The sequence below is a fragment of the Thamnophis elegans genome, chromosome 11, assembly GCF_009769535.1.
Source record: "Thamnophis elegans isolate rThaEle1 chromosome 11, rThaEle1.pri, whole genome shotgun sequence".
In the NCBI taxonomy this organism is placed as follows: Eukaryota; Metazoa; Chordata; class Lepidosauria; order Squamata; family Colubridae; genus Thamnophis; species Thamnophis elegans.
Genome location: NC_045551.1, coordinates 65,522,661 through 65,536,158, shown reverse-complemented (window position 1 = coordinate 65,536,158; position 13,498 = coordinate 65,522,661). Strand labels below are relative to the sequence as shown.

The 13,498-nt window shown below is 41.0% G+C and overlaps 1 protein-coding gene across 4 annotated transcripts in view; it reads left to right on the top strand.

The window, feature by feature from the left end:
• Positions 1 to 13,498, top strand: part of PCDH17 (protocadherin 17) — a 224,317-nt gene that overhangs the window by 184,251 nt on the left and 26,568 nt on the right. The window lies entirely within an intron of this gene.

The window sequence follows — 13,498 nt, the reverse complement described above, 5'->3', positions numbered from 1 at the left end:
GAAAATCAAGAGACATAAAATCTGGGTGCCAAGATTAGCCGCTAAGAAAAAAAAAGGAAATTTGAGGTGGAAGAGTTCTCCTTTTGTCAAGGCTATTGTTTCTTCCTACAATTCAACCCGTTGTTGTTGTTGTTGTTTTTTGTCCTAGGACGGATTAATGACACAGGTACAGAATCCGTCTCTTTGATAACCTGGAGCTCAAAGAGCGAATGAATACAGCAATTTGACTATTCCCAGCTCCGAGTCTATAATTCTTTGTTTGTTTTTTTTTTTTTAAAAAAGCAACTATATTTCCGACTCTATAGAGCAGTGTTTCTCAACCTTGGCCCTTGAAGATATCTGGACTTCAACTCCCAGAATTCCCCAGGCAGCGAGTGCTGGGCGAAAATACAGCCAAAAATGTTTTTTTTTCTTGTTTTCCTCCTATAAATTTAAGTATGTCTTATAGTCTGATGTGTCTTATGGTCCGAAAAATATGGTGCGTCCGTGCGTGTATGTATGTGTGTGTGTGTGTGTCTCCAACTACTAACCTTAACATGCACATTGTAATTATAATAGATTATTTTATATATCAGTGTGTATAATATTATTTCTCAATTTTTACTCACCTTTTTTTTTAACTTGTTGGTTTTTCCCCACATTCACATCTTTGTCTTTAAACAATGCCATTCTCTCTTTATGATTCTTATCACTTTCTCCGTAAACACGTTTAAATCTCAATAACATTTCTTCATACAATATACTGTTGTCTCTTGCTGATCATTAGTATTTTAGTATTTTAAAAGTCACTCAATGTTCCACCATTAATTCCAATATCTCAATCTCTCCTCAGTTCTATGATAGTCTTAGTGCCCAAGGGTGGCAGGGCCAATAAATTAAAGGGGAAAATTGACAAGACTTTTTACATGAACAGTGCTGTGAATCAACGGGGAACACACAGGCAGATCATCATGGATTGGCCTAGATGTATTCTTCAATGACCCAAAGGGAAGGAATTAAAAGGAACGGAGTAAAGATTAATGAAAAATTCATGCTGGGGCGTTTGTGGTTTTGCTTTGCTTTCCAGAAGCCAAGGCTTATCCTAGACATTCTTAGATATAGATGAACAAATAGGTATAAAGGCATTCTGAGAGTTGGCTGATCAACCAGTCAGTTGTCTGAACAAGTCAGTGTGTCAGGATTCCAAAATTAAATCGGAGTCCGAAGCAAAGGATTCCTTAAAGTTCCAATTTATGAAGAGAGCCATGTTGGCACATCTGGGAAAACCAGAATCTGAACACTTCCCGGTTTTCCCCACCCAGCTGAAAGTTCAAAATCTTGCCCCCCACACCCACAAGTCCATCACATGGTCCCATCTCCCATTGCCATGCTGGCAGCTTCCATCCATCCAGTTCCGGTCAGGTGCAGAGGGGCAAAACAAAGGATGACCTTGGCTTTCTAGAAATGTTGTTATAGCTACATATCATCTAACTCTGTACAATCCCCCCTCCCATTTTCCCACAATAGCAAAGGCATAGTAGAATAATAGAAAGTGTGGCAGGCCAAAGATACAAAAGAAAAGATCGATGCAAGTCTCACACAGTGGCTTTTATTATTTTTATTAATATTTTTTTAACTATATTTTTATTGAACATATTCATCATTTATACCACATTTTCAGACTTTACTGTGCTCCAGTATCGTATCACTCATAATTACATAATGGTTATTGCAGTACTCTTCCTTCCTTCTATCTATCTATCTATCTATCTATCTATCTATCTAATCTCTCTATCATCTCTCTATCTCTCTATCTCTCTATCTCTCTATCTCTGTCTCTGTCTCTGTCTCTATATCTATATCTATATCTATAGATTTTCACGGGTGTACGTATGCTGGTCTTGTTGTATTCAGGTCTTTTCCCGTGTATGATTAAGATTGTCTTGGCAATGTTTCGGCGAGGTCTTACTCGCCATCTTCAGGCTGGTGATCTTTATTATCCATCTTCTAGCTAGTTGTACCATGTGTCCTAAATCATGTAATATTCCATTTCTCCTCCATCTTTTAGTTCCATAGTTAGCCTGTCCATCTCTGCACATTCAGCACCCTTTTTTATCACCATTCCATCAGAGGAGTGTTGTCCTGCTTCCAGTTTTGTGCATAGACAATTCTAGATGCGGTTGTTATGTGGAGTATAACAAATGAATTTTCTTACATATGTTTCCTTTTGTTATGCCTAGTAAGAGTAATTTCGGTTTCAATTTTTTTTTTCTTTTGTAACTTCCTCTAGCCATTTCCTAATTTTGATCCAATATTTCCTGGCTTCTGGAAAGCCAGTGCCTTTTAATTGGAAAACCAAAAAAGAATAGCAATAGCAATAGCAATAGCAGTTAGACTTATATACCGCTTCATAGGGCTTTCAGCTCCCTCTAAACAGTTTACAGAGTCAGCATATCGCCCCCAACAACAATCTGGGTCCTCATTTTACCTCTCAGAAGGATGGAAGGCTGAGTCAACCCTGAGCCGGTGAGATTTGAACAGCCGAACTGCAGAACTGCAGTCAGCTGAGTAGCCTGCAGTGCTGCATTTAACCACTGCACCCCCTCTGCTCAATGCCTCCAGATCTGTGCCTAGTTTCTTCAGCTTCCCTTGTGTAGTTGTCTAGTAGCAAGACACCACAAAGCATTTTCATACTTCATTTAATTACTTACTAGAGCTTTCTCTCTCTCCCCCCCTCTATTGACAGGCACTCAGAAGTAGAGGTGAGTGGAAGAGGATCTAATTTAGTGGTGTTGAAAGTTGGCAGTTCCATTATCCATGCAATTATTTTGTCTTGCTCCTAAATGAGGGCACTGGCATTCAAGTGCTTTTTTCTCAATGATCTACTAATCTTTGACTGCCTTCCAAGAGGATCCTTGTCTAGAGGGTGATATTTTTGGCCAAAACTTGGATTTTCCCATAAGTCTAGACAGGAGCCATCTAACCTCATCCAGGAAATCTGTCACCTGAGTACAATCAGAGCTTCAATGAAGCATAATTAAGCAAATCTGGAAAACCGTGTAATTTCTGGTGCCATCTGGTCAAGTACTAATGAAGCTGCTGGGAATGCTGGTGTAATACATCATGGCTGCTATTGAGGGCAATTAATTCCCCAACTTCTTTTCTTTTTTGGACTCAAGAATAAATGACCAGTCTGAACCAATTATCCTGGAATACAGTAAATTGGTACCTCTTTAACTCCCTCCACAGAAATGAGCATAAAGCTTGAAAAATCTCTGTTGATATCCTAAATTATTCAGTCAGCACTTATTTCAACTGCAAGGGTGCCAGGAGGTGTTTTAAAATCTCTAAATAAAACAGTGTAAAAGGTAAAGGTTTTCATATCCAGTGGTGTCTGACACAAGGGGACGTTGCTCACATCCATTTCTTGGCCGAGGGAACCAGTATTGTCCAAAGACATTTCCACAGTCTGGAGGCTGTTAGTTCGATCCTAGGTAGAGGCAGATATTTCTATCTCTGGGCACAATGAGAATATCTGCTGAATATGACTCCGCATTGGCGACAGGGATGGCATCTGGCCAGTAAACTCCTCTCCATTCAGTTACCCAGCCTCGACCCTGCAAGGGATTATGGGGTTGTTAAAAGATGATGATGTGGCCAGCATGGCTATATAAACTCTGCTAGTTTCCCACCAAAGTGATACCTATTAATCTACTCGCATTTGCATGCTTTCAAACTGCTAGGTGAACAGGAGCTGGGGCAAGGAACAAGAGCTCACTCTGTTGTGCAGCCCTCGTGTCTCGAACCCAGGTGTTCTGACCCAGGATTCCTTAAAAAGCATGAAGCAGAGTCTTGATCCTGGCAAAACCCCTTTTATTTACAACGACTGTGAATTCCTAAGAAAGGCTTAGCAAACAGTCTTTCCAAGGAATATTTATCAACACGAACCTTATCTCATTTGGAGAGGTGCCAGATAACTAGTTTCCAAAGGCATGGCAACCCAAAACTTGGCAAAGTGTCTCTTATAGTCACAAACAGAACTTTTCACTCTTGAAACGACCAAAGGAACGAATTGTTTTGTGCATAAGCCCACTCCCCATTTGCTCCTCTTTGTTTCCTTTGGGAGGGGCCAATCACCTCCAAGATTTGGCTTTACTCCTTAGTCAACACTGCTTTCTTAGTTGTTCTTGCCTTCTGGCAGCCCTGCACACGTGCATGCTGGGAACAGGCTCCAGCTGTTCCTCTGCCTCACTGCTATCTAGCTCCCTCTCTGCCTCCGATACAGAGCCCATGTCTGAGCTTTCCTCAGCCCCCAGGACTGGCCCATGTTCCTCCCCAACCTCCTCACTGTCCGAGTCTGCTGCCAGCTCTGCTGGCTGCTGGCGAGCCACAACATCAGGCTGTTATCTCTCCAGCTGATAAGCCAGCATCTTTAACTTCTGAGCCATTGTGTCCCCTTAAAACCACTGTAGATAAAAAAAACAATGTATGTACCACTATAAGAGGGGTGTCACATGTAGGCCATGCCCACCGCAGTGCCACAAAGGGGAAAAACATCATGGGATGGCAGCATGACATGGCATCTTTGACACCCATGCTGTATAAAGACTTTTCTATAAAGAAAAAAAAAAATGAAGCCTCAAGAATCTTGCTACATAAAAAAAATGCAGACCAACAGGGCTTTTACCTTGTAATAATACGTGGTTAGATGTAATTGTTTTGGGGGTGGATCCCAGCTAGTGTTGGCCTAATCTATTTTTAATTGATTCATCCTTGCACAGACAAAAGGTTAATTCTCTACTGAATCAAAATTCTTAGTGGCTTCCAGAACACACACCTCTTATGTTTTCTAAAAGCAATACTTTGCAGAAATATTTAGCATTTGCTGGCTGGGGAATTCTGGGAGTTGAAGTCCGGACATCTTCAAGTGGCCAAGGTTGAGAAACACTGATTTAGCCATTATTTAGATGCCTTTCCCAACATCTTTTTGAAAAAAGTATTAAGTTCTGATGGTTTTCCTTTAATGCATTAACTCAGTTTAATCCTGTCTAACTTTTCATCTCAACCAAAATCAGCGAAGTGCTGCTAAGCTCAAGATTAAAAAAGAAGAACGGAACGATACCTTACAGGCCATGCTTTTTTAGAATTAGAATGGAATTGCTCGGTGGGCTGGAGCTGCAGCAAGGAACAGAGCTCATCCCGATGCGTGGGGCTTGGGTCTCTAACCTGGGCTATCAGCTTTCCAGCTGACAAACTCATTCTCTTTAACTGCTGAGCCAGGGGTGAAATGGAGTGGGATTTTGCAGTATATTCCCCTCCCACGCCCACAGAACCAGTAGTAAAAAAAAAATGAATATCACCATTGCATCCACTTATCACCTCACCAATACAGAAAAGAAACTAAACACTTAAAGCAGTTTTGTGAACAGTTCGAATTTTGTCTTATTGGCCACATCTATTCAATTTTTTTTTTTTAAAAAAAGAGGTTTATTGTAAATTTAGTGAAATGGTTCTAGCAGTAAATCTTCATGCATTACAAGAATAGCAATGCTGACACACACAATCTGCCTTCCAGGAACATGAAGAATTAAGATGCTTCCTTATTAGTTTTTCCTCTTAGTTGTATAGATCTAGAACAAGCATAGTTCTGCTGGCTGGAAACATTGTACAATCGCTTAGTGTGACCACAATGAATATGTAACTAAATCAAATTAGGATAAAAAAAACATATTTCTCCACAATTGGATGTGAAACCTAGGTTTTCATTTATCTGGACTTCCTTGATTGTATCTGATTTTAGAATGTTCTTGGCCTATATCTTATACAGCATAAGATCTGCCTTTTACCTCCAGTAAAATACAGATTGTTAGTTTACCGCTAATTGGAGTTCATTGTGTTCTTCCCATCATGCCAACATATTATGTCAATCCATATGACAAGGTACTGTAGATGAGACAGTCATAAAGATGTTATACATGAGTGAGAAAATGGATTTTTCCTTGAATCAACATCAGACAGAGAGATTATATAGGTAGGTAGGTAGGTAGGTAGGTAGGTAGGTAGGTAGGTAGGTAGGTAGATAGATAGATAGATAGATAGATAGATAGATAGATAGATAGATAGATAGATAGATAGATAGATAGATAGATAGATAGATAGATAGATAGATAGATATGTTGAAAGAAATGTCCTTCTGGGTTCAGCTCCAAGTGGGGAAGAAGACACTGGAGACATGGAGGCTGCTTGGAAAGATGGTTTATTGTTGGACAGGGCCACATGGCTTGAGCCCTGTACAGAAAAGGTGATCACATGTGGTTCCACCACCAAACCACGCTCGACTAAACCACGCCCAATTAAACCGCGTCCCTGACGTCATCAACAGGGTGACAACAGCACGGAGACAGAAGCATGCTGTAAACCCTAAACCTAAAATTAACCAAAAATTGTGTGTTCTCTGTTCCCTGAAATTTTCCAATTTGACTGGAGTGGTTGACCTTTTGCAGGCAGTTACAATGAGTGTGTTATGCATCGGATATATTGAATATATTGTCATTTAGAGGGCTTTTCCAAATATTATCGCCCTTGTAGTTGACAACTTTGGGAGTTGACCTGATACTCATGAATCAATTAGGGAATTTTTAGGAAACCTTACACTGGTCTTGACACATTTTAAGAGTGAAAGCTAATTTGTTGGCTGAAGAATAATACATACTCATTCTGTCTCTGTCTCTCTCTGTCTCTCTCTGTCTCTCTGTCTCTCTGTCTCCTCTCTCTCTCACATACACACACATACACACACACCACACCTGCACACACATGTGCACACACAAACAAATGGATAAATACATGCCTTTCTTGTTACTCTGTAATTTATGGGACAATTAGCGTTCATAGATCAATTATATTTAGTTTTACGTCTTAGGTGAAGAATAAGAGTGGTGTATGAATTAAGTGAAATTTCCACTGATTGCAAGATAATTAATACTACCTTACTGCCAAAGTCAAGTGGAAAATGTCAAATAAAAATCTAGCACAGTGAATGATGCTCAAAATAGGGATCAATAGATGTTTTAAAAGATAATGCATAATTAAGCGTAAGTGGGTGCCTTATAATAGTGCCTAAATTCTACCTTGCGAATTGTGTGTAGAGAAACTGAAACCAATAACTTAGCTTAGATGTACGTTATAAAATTTTAGTGCTTTCCTTTTTTTTCTTTTTGATAAGTATAAAAGTGTTTGCATGTCACTGGATAATTAAATGTTTAGCTTACAACCACATATTGTCTCACAGTTCTGTTCCTTTTCTTTCCCTATATCTGCAATACATATCCGTCTGTCATCCTTCCAACTATTCATTTTTTTTCGGTTTTGCAAGATTTCACTTTTTTCCCCCCTTATGTTTTTGACAATCCACATCCTGTGTTCTGTACCGTGTAAAGCCCTAGCAAGACTTCATTTCGACTCAAGAGAAATGAATTACTTGGAGTCTGGTTATGTTCATTTACAAATGTCTATTCTATCCACTTTCTTCTATGAATTGTGCTTTTCCTGTGTTATAGATGTGATTCCCGCCCCCCCAAAAATGAATTTTTTGCTAGTATTTCACGCACAACTCTGTGGGATGTGTAAACGCTGATGGGTAGTTAGTTCTGAGTGTGCATTAGGTGAAGAGGTGGAAAATCAGATGGATGAGGAAAGAAGGAACTCCTCAATTCTCATTTTACAAAGAACAAGGACGACTCGTGTTTAATTACTGAAGTCATTTCTATCAGTCTTGCTCATCTTCAGGGCCTCCTTGCTGCCTTTCTTTGCCAATAACCACCAGCCATCCTGAGCATCCCATTTGCCCAAAACCATGAGCCTCAGAAACACGTATCCTATGAACTCAGTATTGATACTACAGCTCCAGTCTTTCTCGGGTCTAATCTAAGTGTTGAGCATCTGCCCCAGTGGTGAGATTCAAAATGGTTTACTACTGATTCCATGGGTGTGGCTTGTGGGTGTGGTGTGGTTTGGTGGGCATGGCTTGGTGGGCATAGCAGGGGAAAGATCTCCATTCCCTCCCCACCTCACTAACCTGCTTTCCAGCTCCATTCTCTGTGCAAGGGCAACAAAAGAAGATCAACTGGGACTGGAGGCAGAGAATAGAGGGTGTGGCCAGCCAGAGTGATATTTGCTGGTTTTCTGACCTACTCAAAATTTCTGCTGCCGGTTCTCCAGGACTGATCAGAACTGTCTGAATCTGATCTGATCTGCTCCAAACAACAGTGGTAGACATCTAGTTAAGATAGCAAAGATAGCATTTTAGTCTATACCAAAAAGAAAAAATATATATATATTCCAACCAGGATTCTCTTTAGCAAGATTTATGGAGGTGGCTCCCATGGGGTTACAAAAATTCAAGTAACGAAACCTTTAAACATTTAGAACACAGTGGCTCAGCTAAGCTTGTCTGAGCTTGTCGATCAGAAAGGTCGGCAGTTCGGCGGTTCAAATCCTTAGTGTTATGTAACGGAGTGAGCTCCCGTACTTGTCCCAGCTTCTGCCAACCTAGCAGTTTGAAAGCATGTAAAAAATGCAAGTAGAAAAATAGGAACTGTCTTTGGTGGGAAGGTAACAGTGTTCCATGTGCCTTTGGCCTTTAGTCATGCTGGCTCTTCGGCTTTGAAACAGAGATGAGCACTGCCCCCTAGAGTCAGGAATGACTGGCACATATGTGCGAGGGGAACCTTTACCTTTTTACCTTTTTATGTAATGGTCCCTCAAAGCTCCATGAGTCTGGAAACCAACTCCCTACAATATTTGAGACAAGGCCATGATTGACAGATGCCTCTTAGCCTCTCAGTGATATTTGCAGCTTACTTGCAATGAGAAAGACTGAAACATCACACATGTGCAAAAGCTCCTGGTTTAAAGAGCAAAAACAACAAGGGTGCAGAAAGATGATGGCAAACGAAAGTTATTTATCTATGTCAGAACCTTGATTTCTGAATATTGACAGTTAGCAATGCTTAGTAGACTTCACAGCCAAGAATACTTCTCTTCATTGATTTTAGCATTCTGTTCTTTCAAAAAACAGAAGTCGTGTGCTTAATGCTTTTTCCTGTCGTGGACGGAGTTGCATTAGTCAATAATTTAATGTCATAATTAATACCATCCGTATGCCATCGTGGTTGTGCCATTCATCATGTCGCTGTCCCTCCATTTTAGAAGCCGCCACTTGCCAATTAATGTGCCTAATGAAAACTGGGTGAGCATCCACAATTTGTTTTTATTAGCAGACGGGACTGTGAAGCATCGTACAGAGGTTGCTGGTTACTAAGCAATAACACATCCTATCTTTGGCATGAGGAGGTTTCACAAATAATGCATTTGTTCTATTGTTTTCGAGACAGAATGCAAAGCAATGTTTTCGTTTTCCCTTTCACAAATTGAATCACTAAAATACAATGAAGTGGGCTTTTGAAATGTTGGCCGTGGTTACTTTTTTAAGTTTAATCACAGAAAGGTTATTATTAATACATTTTAGGCAGTAAATCTGTAGAGGGAAAAGAACCACATTTTTTTTTTTTGGCAGCCATAAGAAATGAAAGCTTCATTTAAAAGAGACGTGTATCTATTATGTAAAATCTGTAAACGTCCATAAATGCATCCTTGTTTCAATCATATTGGCCTTAAAATGCAAAAATAGGATATATCCAGCTCAATTTCCATATGTGTAGTGACAGCTGGGAGTACCGATTTATTTTTATTCCCTTTATTTCCATTTTGTTTTGTTTCAGGAAATGGACTAACTCTTCCTGGGATTTTTTTTTCCCCTTTGCCCATGATTATGAATCTCTCATGTAACACATAGTTTGGCCTTGAGATCAAACACTGATTAACACAAAAGTAGGGTAATATTTCCCCTTCCAAATAGAGACTACAGTATTCAGCTAGGGAGGTGTATTCATTGTTTGGAAGCTGTTGGTTAACAGCTGTATGTAAAGGCTGATTAAAAGTAAATAGAAGGTGGATATTTCAGGAAGACGAAGCCAAAGGATACTGTTAAATCAACCATGGGAATTATTTATTTCACAGTCTTTGCAATCTGCCCCTGTCTACAGACTCTGAATAGCAGAACAAAGAAAAACTCAATTTCATAAGAGCACAGAGACACTCAGCCTCCCCCAATGGCAGTGGTGGGATTCAAATAATTTAACAACCGTTCTCTGCCCTAATGACCATCTGGGTAGGTGGGGCCCGGTGGTCATGTGACTGGGTGGGCGTGGCCAACTCAAGGTCACTCCGGTGGATAGACGCTTCACCTTAGCTGTTACAATGTAATAAGAGTTAACCAGAGAGGCAGTTTCTGTAAGCAGGTCAATAAAGATTAGGCTAGAAACAACACTAGAATGTTTCCTTCCTGCCTTCCTTATAGGATTAGCCTGTAAAGTGAAAAAAAAAAGGAGATTTCTTCCAACAACCGGTTCTCTGTACTACTTAGAAAGTTATCAACCGGTTCTCCCGGATAGGTGCGAACTGGCTGAATCCCACCACAGCCCAATGGTTGTCAGAAATGTTCAATTCAACTTGTTGAACCAACTTTTTTTGATAGTTGTATAGAATGGTGAGTAGAAAAGGCTTCATCAACCTCTCAAAACAAGGAGGGCAGGTGTAGAATATTCTAAAATATTCTAAAAGGGCCAGCAACAGCCTATGCTGCGCCCTGATTGGCTGGGACGCAGCATAGCTGTTGCTAGCCAGCTAACGCTCCCTGATTGGCCGAGGTACTGCGTCAGCAGTTGCTGGACAGTACTCGGCTCCTGATTGGTTCTATCTGTTACAAAGTTCATATAAATACCTTGGCGCGATTCCTGTTCGTTTGAATCGCTGTCATCTGTTCTATGTCTACAATAAACTTCTTGACTGTTTGAATCCTGGCTCCTGGTCTTCCATCCGCCCTCAATTTACAAAAGTAGGCACTGGTGTACCACTCTTGGTGGAAAGGTAATAGTGTTCCATGTGCCTTCGGCATTTAGTCATGCCAGCCACATGACCACGGAGATGTCTTCAGACAGTGCTGGCTCTTTAGCTTTGAAATGGAGATGAGCGCCGCCCCCTAGAGTCAGGAATGATTAGCACATATGTGCGAGGGAAACCTTTACCTTTACCATTCCAAGAAAAAGGAATTTGAACAGCAGCGTGGGCAAGGTAACTTTTCTACATAACAGATAGAGAATAAGTTGGGCATTTTGAATGAGAAGACAGGGGATTAATCAGACTCTGTAAAAAAAAACCCACCTTCATATCAATTCTAATTTTAGTATACAGTGACTATGTAGATCTTCTCTAAGCCATAAGTCTTTTGATTTGGGCTTTCGCTTTTGAGCTACAATTTATGACTCTGCGCATTATAGGATAAAATGTGCCACAATCAGTAAATCACATCTGAAGAAAACATGGCGTAATACATCCAGTATATTCTAAATGGCGTCCGTGCAGGACATGTTCAAATATTTCATTGGATCTTTCAGTTGATAGATGTGGAACAAAATGGGTTTGTGTTGAGAGTTTCACTCCTATCCGTGTTAAGAACTTAGCTGCAAATCAATCAGTGGAGATTCAGGTATCCTCCATTCATGCTTGTTTACATGCTTGGCGTTGCCATAAATCTGTTGAGTCTGTCAAACTTGGATTAATCAATACAATGAAGAACGGTTGTCGGAATGGTTGGGTCTTTGTCAGGGACATGCAGTCGCTAGAGGCAGGGGAGTTCTCTGGGAGCAACTAGCTCAGTCTGACCGAGCTCTGGCCTTTCATGAGGGGAGGGCAGGGCAGGGCAGGCAGAAGCAGAGTTGAAATCATCTCTGAAACAGCTGGAAAAAGGTGCGTGTGTGGGGAGGGGGGAGGAATTCAAAAGTTTGATCGGAAGGCAGCAGGGGAAGGGGGGGTATGGCAGAGGAGCTGCTTTCAAGCCTTTGGAAAATATATCCAATCCAACTTCTGTGTTTGTTTGAGAGAGAGTGAGGGATCCAATTTCTCTGTGTGCGTGTGTCTGTTTGAGAGAGGGGGGAGGGAGAGAGGGAGGAAGGAGGGGGAGGGAGAAGAAAAAATGGGAAAACTTATTTTGCAAGGGGAAAAATGCTGTCGCTTTAAATTGGAACTGAGCATGCCTGGCTGTGGAATTCTGGGAGTTGAAGTCCACAAGTCTAAAAAGTGCCCTAAAGCTGACCTCACGTCACTGGTGTTTGTGCTCCAAGCAGGGTGTGGAAGTTGGAAGCAGAGGAGGTTATCATTTTTAGCCAGTGGGGCTGGGATGAGGAGAGTGGAGGATGAAATAAATGGAATTCCAGGTGTTTCTTTTGATCTGTCTTTTGCTGGTATTGAGCCTACTGAAACAGCCACCGAATTTTATACTGAAACACGTATTGAGAAATCTTTGAATTACAAAATTGTAATGGGTTGGAAGGTTTTTGTTCTAACATGAAACGAAGGCATGTCTCAGTTTGAAATCTGGAAACAAAAAGCCGATCTGTGTATTGAAAAGTTTCTAAGCATAGTGGAATTTTAATTTTGCATTGCCAAAGTTACAACTCGGTGAAGTAAACTAAGAAGCTAAGAACATTTGAGCAAAACTGTGAAATTGTCCCAAATGTTGATCCAAAGATGCTTTTTCTTCAAGAGGCAAGGGGACTTTCTGTTTTTTTTTGGGGGGGGGTTTGGAAGACATTTCGCTTCTCATCCAAGAATCTTCTTCAGCTTCTTCATCCACAACTAAATAAGCTTCTTGGATGAGAAGAGAAACGTCTTCAAAGAAAAACCAGAAAGTTTCACTTGCCTCTTGGAAAAAAAACACTATTTGAACAATCATAATCAGCTCTACATGGGGCTGCCCTTGAAGAGCATCCGGCGACTTCAGCTAGTCCAGAATGCAGCCGCGCGAGTGATTGTGGGTGCCCCACGGTTCGCCCACATAACACCGATCCTCCGTGAGCTGCACTGGCTACCTGTTGATCTCCGGGTGCACTTCAAGGTGCTACTTACCACCCATAAAGCTCTCCATGGTAGTGGATCTGAGTACTTGAGAGACCGCCTCCTGCCAATTACCTCCTCACGACCTATTAGATCACACAGATTAGGCCTCCTCCGAGTTCCATCCACCAGTCAGTGTCGACTGGCAACTACGCGGAGGAGAGCCTTTTCAGTAGTAGCTCCGACCCTTTGGAACGATCTCCCCGTGGAGATTAGTACCCTCACCACCATCCAGACCTTTCGCACAGCCCTCAAGATCTGGCTATCCCGTCAGGCCTGGGGATAAAGATTGTAATCCGTCCCCACCCAAATGATGAATGAATGTTGTGTTCTATTTTAATTTATGTATTGTTTATGTCTTATTGTTTTGTATTCCCCTCCCTATAAATTGTAAGCCGCCCTGAGTCCCCTCAGGGAAAAGGGCGGCCTATAAATAATAAACCTTAAACCTTAATCATGACCTGGATGACTGAGAATCTTCACAGATATTCACAAATGTTTATTT